The sequence below is a fragment of the Heterocephalus glaber genome, unplaced genomic scaffold (assembly GCF_053883595.1).
Source record: "Heterocephalus glaber isolate CG9 unplaced genomic scaffold, H.glaber_assembly_v1.0 deba00000122, whole genome shotgun sequence".
In the NCBI taxonomy this organism is placed as follows: Eukaryota; Metazoa; Chordata; class Mammalia; order Rodentia; family Bathyergidae; genus Heterocephalus; species Heterocephalus glaber.
In genome coordinates, this window is record NW_028258138.1 from 6,523,961 (window position 1) to 6,536,944 (window position 12,984).

A 12,984-nucleotide genomic window follows, 5' to 3' on the forward strand; every position below is an offset into this window, starting at 1 on the left:
TGTCAGATGGTAGACCTAAAATACATAGCAATGCCCCTTGGTTTGAATCTGTCAGGTTTTTTTATTTTAATAAATCATGATATTCTTTCTCCATTAACCTTTTGGCCACCCAACAACTGTGCTGAATTAAGTGTAAAATTTGGGATGGCTGTGAGAGTTGAAAGAAGCCACACATTCTTTCCTTAACAGCTTTTGTTTGTGTTTTACAGTAGGCAGTGCTCATCGGGAAAATAAACAGAGCAAAGCTTCCCTTACTGAGTACCAGCAACAGTGGAAAACTTATCTACGAGGAGCCCCAGGCAACAGCTTGCCGTAAACAAATTTCTTATCTGGGGAGATGTAAGAATCTGCTAGTGAAGATTTTCCTTTGCACAAAACTAAATTAAATCTTAACTTTAAAACAAGCATAGTCAAGAGGGGAACTTATTCACTGACACATCACACATAGTTCGATGGTAATAATATGTACCAAGCAAGCCAGGTGGATTTCTAAGACTCTGCCATAAACTTCAGTTACGTATAAAAAGGGCAAACGCCCAGTGCCACATCCAATTGATCACTCCCAAACTGTGTGAATGTGGTCCTTAAAAGTTAATCCTGTAGCAACATGTTTAATTGATATCCTTTCCCTCCTTGGGGTGACAGCACATTCAGAAGGTTGGTCTTCAAAATGATCGGTTATATTCTTAAGAAATATGCAAAAGGAGATAACTGTCAGCACACTGGAGTTATATTTAAGTAATGAACACTCCATCATATTTTAAGGTACAAAGTCATCACAGCATGATTCCAACAACCAACATCTTTCCTTACCAGGCATACCAAGTTGCTGCAGCCTGAAAGTCGGTATTTCATATTGCCCTTTTAAAGCATGAAATGACTCCACAGGAAATCATGCATACATTTTCCCCTCCAATCTGGTGGCTGCAGGTTGAGTCATGGACAGCCCATTTCCTGTTGCTTATCCTATCTGCTTCCGTGTGAAGTTTTTGGTGACACCGCCAATAGCAACACAAGGTCCCAGAAGCACTCCTGTGATAATCAAATTATATAATGCTCCTCATGATTGCTCATTATATTAAATCGAGCCCTCAGGTGCACATTCTAGGTATGCACCATCCGGCAGCCACCAGCCACCAAGGCTACTAAGCATGGTCCAGACAGGAACACACTGTAAGTGAATTTAGATTTAATATGGAAAACAATGTAAAATATCTCATCAATATATTCACATTGGTTACACTGGGAACAGTAATAGTTTAGCTATGGTGTTCTACATACACTATGCTATTACAATTAATTCCACCTGTTTCTTTTTTCTCTCTCTCTCTCTCTTTTTTTTTTGAATGTGTCTCCTAGCACATTGAAACTGCATGTGAGATTTGCATCCGGTTTCCTCTGCCTAGCATGTGACACACTAGCAGGCCTGAGACCTCAGACTCAGCCTGCCTGGTTCTCTCACGGAATTCTGAGCAAGCTCCTCAGGTCTCCTGAGCCTCGCTTTGCTGTTCTGAAAAAAGGAGAGCAACAGAAGATCTCCTTCAAAGAGCCACGGCTCAGAACAGCGTATGTCCCGTAGCCTGTGGCTGTGCACCTCCTAGAGAAGTAAATTCAGCACCATCTCCCGCCACGTCATGCCTCTTCTTTCCCTTCTGCAGGACTGCTTTCGTCTCTGCCTTTACCTTCAAACTCAGATGACTGACAGGTGTCTAGTCTGATCCTTAAGGCACCCAGGAAGGCTCGACCAGCTCCCGCACTGTGTGACCCCGTCCTGGGACTCCGAGCACCCACAGGGCCTTCCTCAGCGGTCCCACCACCCCTGCCTGTCCCATCCAACACAGGCTGGGCACAGCTCGATGCCTCAGCTCGATGCCTAGGCCTTCTGGAAATAGTCTCTGATCTCATGATGGGTACAGATGGCTCGATTCTTACAAGCTGGGCTCTCCTATTTATAGTCTACCTTGTTCCAAGGAAAAGTTTTAAAGTGGTCCACCAGGACATACAGAATTTACCACGGTTGGTTGAATTTCAGAAGTAGATGCAAAATAAATAACAAAGCCAAAGCTAAAGAGAAACAAGAGGAAGAACGTCAATTTGAGCTCAGCATATGGTGGCTCACACACTTACTAGAACTGGGTCCTACACGGGCCTCTATGCAATGAAACCCAACCAAATGCTCAGCCGATGACCCTGAGTGGAGGCTGAAAGAAGGCGCTCCTGTGAATGCCTTAGGAAGGACCCCAGGACAACTCCAGGCCCAACCGCATTGTACAGGGCTCCCTGCCATGCATTCAGAGCATGTGACAGAGGAGCCCTCTGGCAGCCATCAACACTGCTGTCACTGTGCCATCCAGAGCCCTGGCCACTGCTACACTGGCTGCTTCCAGCAAACAATGCCCCTGAGGGTGCCACTGTCCTTGTACACACCCAGCCCTACTCCAGGCACACGCATGCACCCTGTTTCTAGAGTTCACGGCACGTGTGTTCAGCTCCTTTCTGGATCTCATGCCATATCCACAGTCCCGTTCTACATTTCATGGCATACGCATTTGTCCCCCCAGGCTGTGTAGCATGTGCAAATCAGATGCATTTTCTCCCTTTCTAGACTCCATGCCACCTGCATTCATCCTCTTTCTAGATCTCAGGTTCCTGAAGGCATAACAGGAACCACCCCCATTACGTCTTTCATGGCGTCTTGTACTAAACATAGGCAGCCACTGCACAGGACAGGCAGTACGAGCTTCCCTGACTCTCTGCCCTTTCTACCATCTCTTTCCTACTTGCCTTTCCTGGCAGCTGAGCACCCCTCATAGCTGGGATCCCGAACCTGGCCAACCCACTGTCTGCATTCCCTGTGCTCTCTGGAGCTCACCCCACTGAGCGTCCACCTATAGATCTTCATTCCAGGACGCAGCAGCCAGGAGTCCTTGCCTGGCAAACTTGCTCCCGAAGAACTTAGCTATCTGCCATGAAAATGGGCTCTAGTTTTGTTTCCATGCCATCAATACAACTGGAGTCTAGAAAGGGCAAAGGTCATGTATGACACTAATTTCTGGAGTCAGACAGGTGGACAGACGGGCTCCCTACCTGGGATGTTCTAGCTTTTCTCATTAAATATGTAGTTGTTTATCGCATCTCTAGAAACATCCAGGGTCTTTTTTTTTTTAGTACTGGGGACCAAAACCAGGGGCGCTTCACCACTGAGCTGCATCCCCCACTTTTTATTAAGTCATTAAGTTTCCCAGCCTAGACTCAACTTGCAATCCTGATACCTCAGTCTCCCAAGGCTCTGGGATTACAGGCCTTTTATTTTTATTTTTATTTTCTTTAACTGAGACAAGGTCTCACTAAGTTTCCCAGGCTGGCATTGAACTTGCAACCCTCTTGCCTCAGCCTGCCAAGCCCCTGGGATTATAGGCTCACCAACACCTTGTTTGTCCAGAGTCTTAACGGGCCCTGTAAGATTCACGTTCCTGTCTCACTCTCAGGATAGAGCATCATTTAATAGGAGATCAAAAAATTTTGGTTGAGAAATCTATTTCTAAGTCACTTAATATTAGTAAAGACAATTTAACATGATTTAATGCTTAATTTTTGCGAACAAAAAATTTAAAGTGACCCTAAGTGCATGTTACAAATACGCACCTAACGTGCACAAAAATACAGCTTTTATTGGGCTACACATACATATGAAATGATTTTATTAAGTTACCTTTGACTGTGCAATTTGAACACAAGGTACTTAGAAGAAATCACTGGTCTTAAAAAATTGCAAAAATAAATTCAATTTCATTGTGAGATACTGTAACTTCAGACCTGTATTATTTCAGCTGTAAAATGCCTCTACAGTAAAATCTCAGGTGGCGGTTAGTCAATCATACCCCTCTGTCTTTGGTGGGGTTTCAGAATTGGGAGTAAATATGGGAAATGTTCACCTTCTCCAGAAAAGACTCTCAATGCTCCCTAGATTCAACCTTTATCGTCATTATTTCGATTTAAAAACTCAGTACAATAGTGAAGCAAATTTTACTGTGAGGATCAAATAGACTAGAAAGTACTTTTCAACCGCGAAGAGGCAAATTCTCCCTTCACTTTTGCTTATTCTGTATCTTGCACTGCGAAAAGAGCAAAGCTTGCACAAGACAAGTTCAAACTTTGCGGATTATAGACCCAGATTTGTAAGCCTGGCAGCTGTGCACATCAGCTCCGTGAGGTTGCATATAATTTTAATGAGAACCCACTCCAAGTAGGAAATCTTCTTAGGACCGTTCTTCAACTGGCAGTTGGTTTCTTTGCAAAACGTATTTACCTCATTTTCTAATAAAAGAAATCTCAGCTTTCTGATATGTTTAATTGTAAAGTTTTATGTTGAGATCGTAAGTGTGAGGGATTTATATTTCAAAACATTTCTTTTTACTAGCACATGCTTTGTTTATTATTTAGGCTCAGCTTAGATCTCTGCATGTCCAGTGCAAACATCCTGAAATGCACCTCATCCCATCCTGGGGTTTAAGGTCTTTCCCTCCCCATGGTCCACATTACAGTTTCTTTCCATACCTTCTCTGAACATTGAGAATCTCATTCCCTTGGGCTGTAGCCAGGGTTCCAAGCCCAGTCGCTGCACCCGGGCAGGTCTGTAGAGGAATCTCCCTCTGTGTTGCTGAAATTCCTGCTGCCCCAGTGCCCAAGTGCCCCAACCCCTCCACCCTCTCCTCTTAAGACACCAGCACAGTGCCAGCTTCAGCATGTTTGTTGCCCCTCTGTTCTAAACTTATGATCAGCTTCATTGCTAGGAAATTCACCTTCCTATCCTCCCCCTCGGCCTGCAGGAACATATGTGGGACCTGAGCAGTTCCCTACAAAGTCACTGTGTGTAAGGAATCACAGCTGAAAACCAGTGAATCAGGCAAAATTCTCTTCAGGGTCCTTTAAGCTTGAGTGTGTATTTTTAAAATGCTAAGCAACCCTGTCCTTGGAATGATAAAGCAGTTCGATGGTCATCATTTCAAGACTACAGATTTCTAGGGGTCAACATTACCAACAAGTGTCCAGTACTTAAATTAGTTCCTAAAATCTTGGGCCCACCAGCCTTTCCAGTAGAAGCGGGACTTCAGGAAGGCTAGCACTCAAATCCTTTGATGAACAGGATGAATGAACAGGACCCCTCTCAGGCACACAGAATCTGCCTGCCTTGGGGAAGGGTTTCCACTCCACAGGCTTCAGGTCCCACGGGGCCAGGATACCGAGCCTCTCTTCTTCCCCTGCTCTTCTCTCATCCTCCACCTGGTGCCCCCATGAGGCTCCTGCAGCTGGAAAAGACAAGTCTGTGGGTGAAAGGGGGTGTGTCCCAAACAGCTTCTGTCCCTGGAACAGATTAGCAGCTGGGCCTCAGGTGCCTGAGCAGGCAGCAGCCCCAAAAGATGCCAAGTTTTAGGGGCAGGACCAAGAGAGCCACAGCAGGGCTGTCCTTTGTCACTAATCATCCATGGCTGCCTGGATTTCAGTGGCCCACATCTGCACACCAAGAAGAAAAGAACTTCCCTCCTGCCAACTCCAACTGCCTTGTTATAGCTAGCCCATAGGAAGTTAATGGACGCAGTGAGATCTCATCCAGAGAGCAAAGTACCTCGTGTCCATCTCAGCTCAGACGGAAAGATACTCTGCCCAGGCTAATCCAATCGCAGTGCAGGAGCTCACATGTCCTCAAAGAGGGTAAGAAACCCTCCCTGCCTGGCACAGAGAAGCACAGCCACTCTAGTGCAGTCTGCCTTTGACTCGGCAACTGTCCGTACCCTGTGGGCTCCGAGTATCCGTAACCCACCCTTTCTACTCAGCGACAGAGGAAGGAAAGGACCTTTCACGGATAGCTGGGGATCACTTAGTAACGTAGGAAGGCGACTGCAGCCACTGAGTGACACTCTGTCCCTTCCTTCACTCCCTACAGGTGCAAAAGTTCTGCTGCACTCCCATGCGAAAATTCAGTGATCCCTGTGGCCCACTGAATTGGGGAAAAGAAGGGTTTCCTGCTTTTCTCTTTTGTACCAGGGATCGAACTCTGGACCTTGCATTTGCGAGGCAGGCGGCAGAACCACTGAGCTACATCCCCGGCCCCCTCCTGCTTTTAATAATCATCCCGGATCAGTGGTGGCGAGGCGGGGCACGTGTGCTGCAGTGGCTGCTCACACCATTGAAAGCTGTAGGACATCACTCTCCTGGATGTTCCCGATTTCTTTCCTACTCATCAGTGGGATGCCTTCCACCCAGCCCAGAGTGTGTTTTGTACAGGGTGAATACTTATTAGAATAATATTATTCCTCAATACAATCACAGACAAGAACATGCACACGCCTGCCCCGAAAGCACAAGGACCCCAGTTCGATCCCCGGTACCAAAAAAAAAAAAAAAAAAAGAACATGCATGAAAACCTCATTCCCACAAAACAATTCAAAACGAGGGGCTATATTTTCAAACCAGGTAGCTATGGATAGAGGTTTAAAAAACCTTTGTCCTACGTCAGGCCTGATATCTCTTTCTCTAGGATCATAATTAAAAAAGGGTAAATGTGTTCAAATGGCCTATTTTACACACTTGACAAAGATTTCCATTTTCACACATAGGCCTTCTGAACAAGACCAAGTCACATAGCTTAACTTCCTTTATGCACACTTCAGAACACATACGGAGTCAAGGTAACCGAAACCTACTTTCATTGTTAAATTACTGTTTCTCATAGGCAATCAGGGTCCTCCAGATTATGACCTGCCACTGTAAAAATAGGTGAACTTAAAAGTCAGTGTAAATCTAAAACGCAGACCCAGAGCTCCATTTTTAGACACACCCTTTAATTTCTTGGTGCTGTCTACATTTTACTTCCACTTAAATTTAGCAAAGTAATTTTAGCTCTCTCCTTGGCTACCTTCAGTAGGTTTGCAATGTTACAAACATGAAACATTGAATCCTCTCTCTCTCTCTCTCTCTCTCTCTCTCTGTCTCTCTCTGTAATACTAAAATGCTTTGAAATAAAAAGTAAAGAAAAAAGGGGGCAACTTTCAAAAAACTGATTCTGCCCAGGGTCCGGTCAATGGAGATTTGTGTTGTTATTTATCAGCAGGATAACTGCCTTGACCCAATCAATGGGAGAAGTCATAAACTGACAATGTGTAGTTTGCAACTAATAAGCTGACTACCAGTGAGGGCACCAGAAATACCAAGGCTGATGCCATCACACAAAGGACCTCAAGGTTGACAAGAGGCTGCTGGCAAACTGTATGCCACCAAATTACTGCACTGACTTTCGAAGGCCCTCATGACTCCAACCCACGCTACTGCCACCGAGCACCGCGATTATGGGAAACTGTGCCCAGAATATTCCCACTCTTTTTCTGTCTTGCAGCTCATTTCTCTCCTAATCCTGCTGTGATGTTTTGCATCGTTTCAAACTCAAGGTGCGGAGCATAAATACAAGCTGCACTTTGGAAAATGGTGCCCCCCAGGAAAATCCAGGTATTTTCACACAGGAGGAGAAGAAAAAAGAATCCCTGCCACTCCTGCCTCCCTGCAAAACCTACCTCTTCGGAAAAGGCTGACAAGCAAGGAGGAAACAAAAGATACCCGCACTCAGACCAGCTGCCCATGTAACTGAGATGTCGCACAGCATCACAAAGGGGAGTTTTGCTCATGACTGACTTCCTCTGCATTCCAATCACTGCAGCCAAATCGTGCTTCTCAGCCCCCATAAGTCCCCTTAGAAACAAGTAGGTGTCCCTCTGACAACACCTTCTGGAAGGGCCTCTGCAAGGGGCAGGCAGCAGCGACACTGATTCAATGTGACAAAGTCTCCCCACTGCTCCCCACGCTGACCTGCTATCACTTTTCACGAGGGAGCAGGAACAGATTTTAGAAACATTACCTCCTCTGTCTTCTGAGGAAATAAATCTCCCTTTTTATTTTATTTTTGTCTTAAGATAACTAGCAAAAAAGTCAGAGCTAACATTAATTTTTGGGGAAAAAAGAAGTGTTGAAACATCTCTATTACCTACCTATGATGCATGATATATTTAATATACACATAAAGTACAAGACTTTAGAACAGTATGTGAGTTTTGGAGATATCCTACTTCTTGCTTATATATCTAGTATTCCACTGGAATCCTTACCGCAAATAAAATATCTGATTTTGTAAGATTAAAAATTCAACAAGGTTTTTATTTAATACCAAAGCAAACACAGAAAGTAGAGAGGGAAGTTTACATACAGGTATGCATGCAGCCAGTGACACCATCTATCCAATAGTAAATGCTAGAACTCATCAGATAAAAAGCAAATGTAAAATGTATCACATTTCTAAGCACAATTTTTAAAAATAAAATGGAGAAACTGTAAAGTGTAACAAAAGGACATTTTAAGGGTTATTGAAATATTTATGTTTAACACCAATCTCCTGAGAAAGATGATTATCCCTTTGCTAGTTGGGTGTCATTTCCAAAAATCATTAACACAAATCCAAGCTAGAATTTCCAAACTGCAAAGAGCATTTGTGATATGTGCAGGACTCAGAGCCTTTCTGGAGAATCATAAAACTTTACATCGCAGCCACAACTTTGTACAGCTCATCTTGTTTCCACTAACACTGCAATTTCTGTGGTGTGATTAATACATTGGCATTAGCGATCTGACACCAGTGAGCTGATTTACCGGGTGGATTTTGTGTAGTTTCCTTCCCTTTCAGAGGAACATGCTTAGCGCTCAGGGCTGGCCCCTGACCTCGGAAAGCAGGTCAGCAGAGCCGGGTTAACCAGGACGTGACAGCTCTCCCCTGGGGCTCCAAACTCCTCGGCAAGAACTGAAGACACTCAAAACCTTCCCGGTGGGAATCAACTCCATGCCCTATGTCTGTCATTCCGGAATCCACGCTGAAAGTTTTCCCGACTACATAAGTTACAGTCGCATATATGAAACCTAGGATACATGCTATGCCCCTCAGAAGGATAAACGGAATTATCTTTAGCTCAACAAAGAACTAATGAAATCTACATCTGTATTAAGTGCTTATGCCCTTCACTGAGCCTTTTAGCCTGCTACCAATAACAGCATTTAAGTCTTAAAAATAATTAAAGTCCCTATGTAGTGCAGCGCCTCTCACAAAACATCTATACAACATACAGTGGTGCTAAATGGATGATGGATTTCAGACAGAAACCAACGAGTCCAGCTGATCGTGTATAATGCATGTACATACAATTTTAAATATGTCACCTTCTCCAACCAAGGTGGTAAACTGGAAGCACAGAAACGTGTGGCAGCTGCAGGCTGGGAGCCCTAAGGCGAAAAGGCAGAGAAGGACGGGGCGAAAACAGCCCGGAGGGCCTGGAGCCCAGAGCTGGTGTTCAGCGCGCAGGGGAGGGCGCCTTCTGGGGCGGCTCGCGCGCCCCTCGCAGCCCTGCACGGCTGCCAAGCATCGCACCTGGCCGCTACTTTCAGCCAGGCGTGGGCTGTAATTCAGCCCTTGCTTCCACTCCAGACAAGGGCAAATCACCCCCACTCTGTCCCCGCAAGTTGCTCTTCCGGCCCTCGCCCATTGCAGTGGTCCCGTCTTCTCTCCCTGCGCACCGACCACACGCCTCCCCAGACCCCAGGCACCAGCGCTGTCCCTCAGATCCGCGCCGTCGGAAGGGCCCGGCCGAACGCGGGCCACTGGGTCTCCAGTGTCGCCGCTGGCAGCCACGATCGCCAGCGCCGGAGCCAGACTTACCCAGAGCCGAGACGTCGGGGAGGGCGTGTCCGCACGTGGATGTCCGCGCGTGTCCGCGCCCGCGGTGCCCGCGCGCGCCGAGCCGGGCCGCACTGACTCGGCGGGCACCGACCGACGGGCTCAGCCCATGGTGGGGACGCAGCCTCCGGGAGGCTCAGGCTCCCGCCAATCGCGGAGCGGGGAGGCCACGGGGCGCGCGGGGCGGGGCGGCGCGCGCGGGCCAGGTGCTCGTGGGTGGGCGCGCGTGGAGAGGCGCGGGCGCGCGTCCCTGGGGGGGGGGGTCGCGGCCGCGTGTCTGTGCGCTCGCCCTGGGGCTGGGAGCGCCTCGCCCAGGCCGGGTTCGGACACAGCGGGCGGCGGCGGCGGCGGCGGCGGCGGCGGCGGCGGGGGGGGCGGGGGGGGCGGGGGGGGACGGGGCCGGGCCGGGCCGAGCGGTACCGGGACGCTCCTCTGGGACGCGACCGTGTGCCGCACGGAACGGACGCAGCGCGGGGACCGCAGGGTGCTCGCTCCTCCCGAGCCTCGGTCACTTTCCGGGCGGAGAAGTGTGTCTTTCGAGCCTCGGAGAAAACCGTTAGGAGCCCGAAATGGAAGAGTTACAACGGTGGCGGCAGAAGTTGGACCGACCCGGCCGCCTTGGATGCTGATCAGACGTCGCGGGAGGAAGCGCGGCGCGGGAGGAACGCGCCGTCCAGCGCCGCCTGCGCCTCTGCGAGAAACAGCCGGCCCGGGCTCCTCCGCCTCCGAGCTCTGTGCTGCCCTCCGCCAGGTGTTCTGGTGTCTAAGGGCGATGTGACACCAAAATCGCGCTTACCTGGTGCCGCCTCCGCCGCCGATCTCCCCGCGGCCGGCTGGATCTCTAGGAAATGGTCCCCGGCGCCCCCCTGAACGCTCGCCCCATTCCGCCCGCGTGCGAACTACCCGTCTCCCTCCCTGTCCAAACTTCAACAGCCAAGAATGTCAGCAAACAGCCAGAAAGAAAGCTAAGTTCCCCACCACCACCCCAAGGGAAGGGAGGGAATAAGCACTCCTTTAATTTGAAAAATAATAATTAAAACTGCCTCAACTTTTAAGGCCCAGCAACATAATCTATTAATTGGTCGCTATTAACATGCCGTTTTATTGACCATAGCACACAGAAGTCTGATTGTGAAGGAGGAGTGTTTTCAATGAAAGTGGAGTTATTTTAGCTGCAGACTTGTTTACATTTCTGTGGTTTAGTCTATAACTTTCTCTTTTTCTTGTTTCAGAATTCTGCTCCATGAAGCAAAGCCCTTAGCTCCCAGACATTCCAAAAAGTCTGCCAAAATAATAGAAAAAAAAGAGAGAGGGAAGAAAAAACACAGAGACCCCCCCCCCCAAGTCTGGGTCAGGCCCGGGGTTGTGTGTGGGCAGGCTGCGTGTGCCCCTCCCGCACACTTTCCAATTAAAAATAAATAAAAATAAAAAATAAAAAAGCCTTCAGGGTTCCATTTCCTGTTTGCTAGGGGAAAAATAAAATGGAACTAAGCAGCTGGGTGTACAGACTGCCTTTGCAGAGGACTCGCAGGTTCGGAGGAGAGCTTTAATCCCAGAGATGCTGAAATGGGCCCATTAATTTGAGGCTCCACCTAGCAAGAGAAGTATTTGCCTTGCAGAGGGAAACTTTAGGAAGCTGCACACACATTGCTTGGAAATTCCTCTAGGGAACGGGCAGGCTTCAGGGGATCAGATGCAAGCTCACCTCTCCAGAAGAGATATCAATGCAAATAAATAGAGAAGAAAGAATTAAGTTTCTGACAAGGATGCCTCCTTTTCTTCCCCAGATCATGGGACAAAGAGCAGCATACGTATTGAAATGCGGGTAATTAGTAATAGATCACACCCGTCAACACAGTTGTCCTTCGCCAAGTCCATTGATTTCTGTTACCTTTCATATGGAACCCTTACTCAAGTTACAATATTGCAGCTCACATGCTCTTAAAACGTATTACACCTGCCTCTCTCCTTGATTATCAAATGCATATTTTGGTTCCTTTTCTCTCTATTCTCCAAATGCTCCAGATCCAGGATCTGTCTCTCCATTTTGGAATCATCTTCTTGGTGGTTAGTTTACAAAACTCACCCTAGGATGCTCTTAACATTCAACTTAAGGTGAAGAGATTCTGAATCTGACAGTGCTTTTTAATACTCTAGGTCCCTTAGCAGAGTTAAGATGCCTTACCAGTCATCATTACCAGCACTGAAGATTATAATAATACAGAACAGTGCTAAAAATTATATTATGTGTGTTCATCGACTAATGAACATGGTTTAAGAATAAAGAACTTCATTTTAACAGTGGAAAGAATATGATTTCAGCAATTCAAGTTGCCCTGTTAAGAAGAGAAATAATGAGGTCAGAAAGATTACAGGGTTTTTTCACATTTTTTATTTTTTGGTACCAGGGATCAAACTCAGGACCTTGCGCTCCCAAGGCAGGTGGTGGACCCACTGAGCTAAATCCCCGGCCCTTGAAAGATTACAGTTTTGACACAATGTCACTGGTGACTCCCCTCACTGCCCCTTTCCTGTTTCCCAAAAGACATGGCACACACGAGCGCACCCATGCACGCAAGAAGGGAGAATTTCTTAAAAGGCAAAAAATATACACTGAGCCTATTCACAAAGTTTGGCTCATTAAATTTGAAGAATTTTAGAACCTAGAACCGCAGAGCTTTGCGTAGATCTTACTCTATCATCTCCAACTGACTGCATCTTAAAACTGTAGTTAGAAAGTTCTTTCTGTTGTTGGATCCTCACCCAAAACCAGGTTTCTTTATGTCTGGTCTACAATTAAGGTCAAATAGGAGAAAATCAGTTTTGAGGAGGAAAATCAATACGTTAACTTGAGAGGTCATGGGAATACAAGAAAGGAGATACATCCACTGTCCTTATTGTGGACAAATACCATAATTCTAATTAAGTTAAAATTCCACTTAAAAGGAAAATATTGACAAAAACACCACTTGACACATTCCCTTAAAATTAGTATTTTTAAGTATCTCGTTCATGAGATAGTCTTCTTTCTATATTAAGTTTTGTGGTCAAACTAATTCTTTTTAAAATCCCTTTTATCCAAAAGATGTTTTGGATTAATTTAAGTATTTGTCCCTGGATAATGTCAAGCTCCCTTTCAATGAAATGTCTTGCATTGGGCTGTCACACCTGTTAAATATAAGCCTCCTTTTCTTTTGATATTCCGAGAAGGGCCT

The 12,984-nt window shown here is 46.7% G+C and overlaps 1 protein-coding gene across 2 annotated transcripts in view; it reads right to left on the bottom strand.

The window, feature by feature from the left end:
* Nucleotides 1-10,643, bottom strand: part of Erg (ETS transcription factor ERG) — a 218,308-nt gene extending 207,665 nt beyond the window's left edge. The window contains exon 1 of one of the 2 annotated variants that reach the window (XM_004842372.3): nt 10,566-10,643. The gene's annotated coding sequence lies outside the window, so the exon portion shown is untranslated. Of the gene's footprint in view, nt 1-9,751; nt 9,853-10,565 lie in introns of those variants that run through there. The other variant, XM_087212331.1, reaches the window with a different exon arrangement.
* Between the last annotated feature and the right edge of the window lie 2,341 nt (nt 10,644-12,984).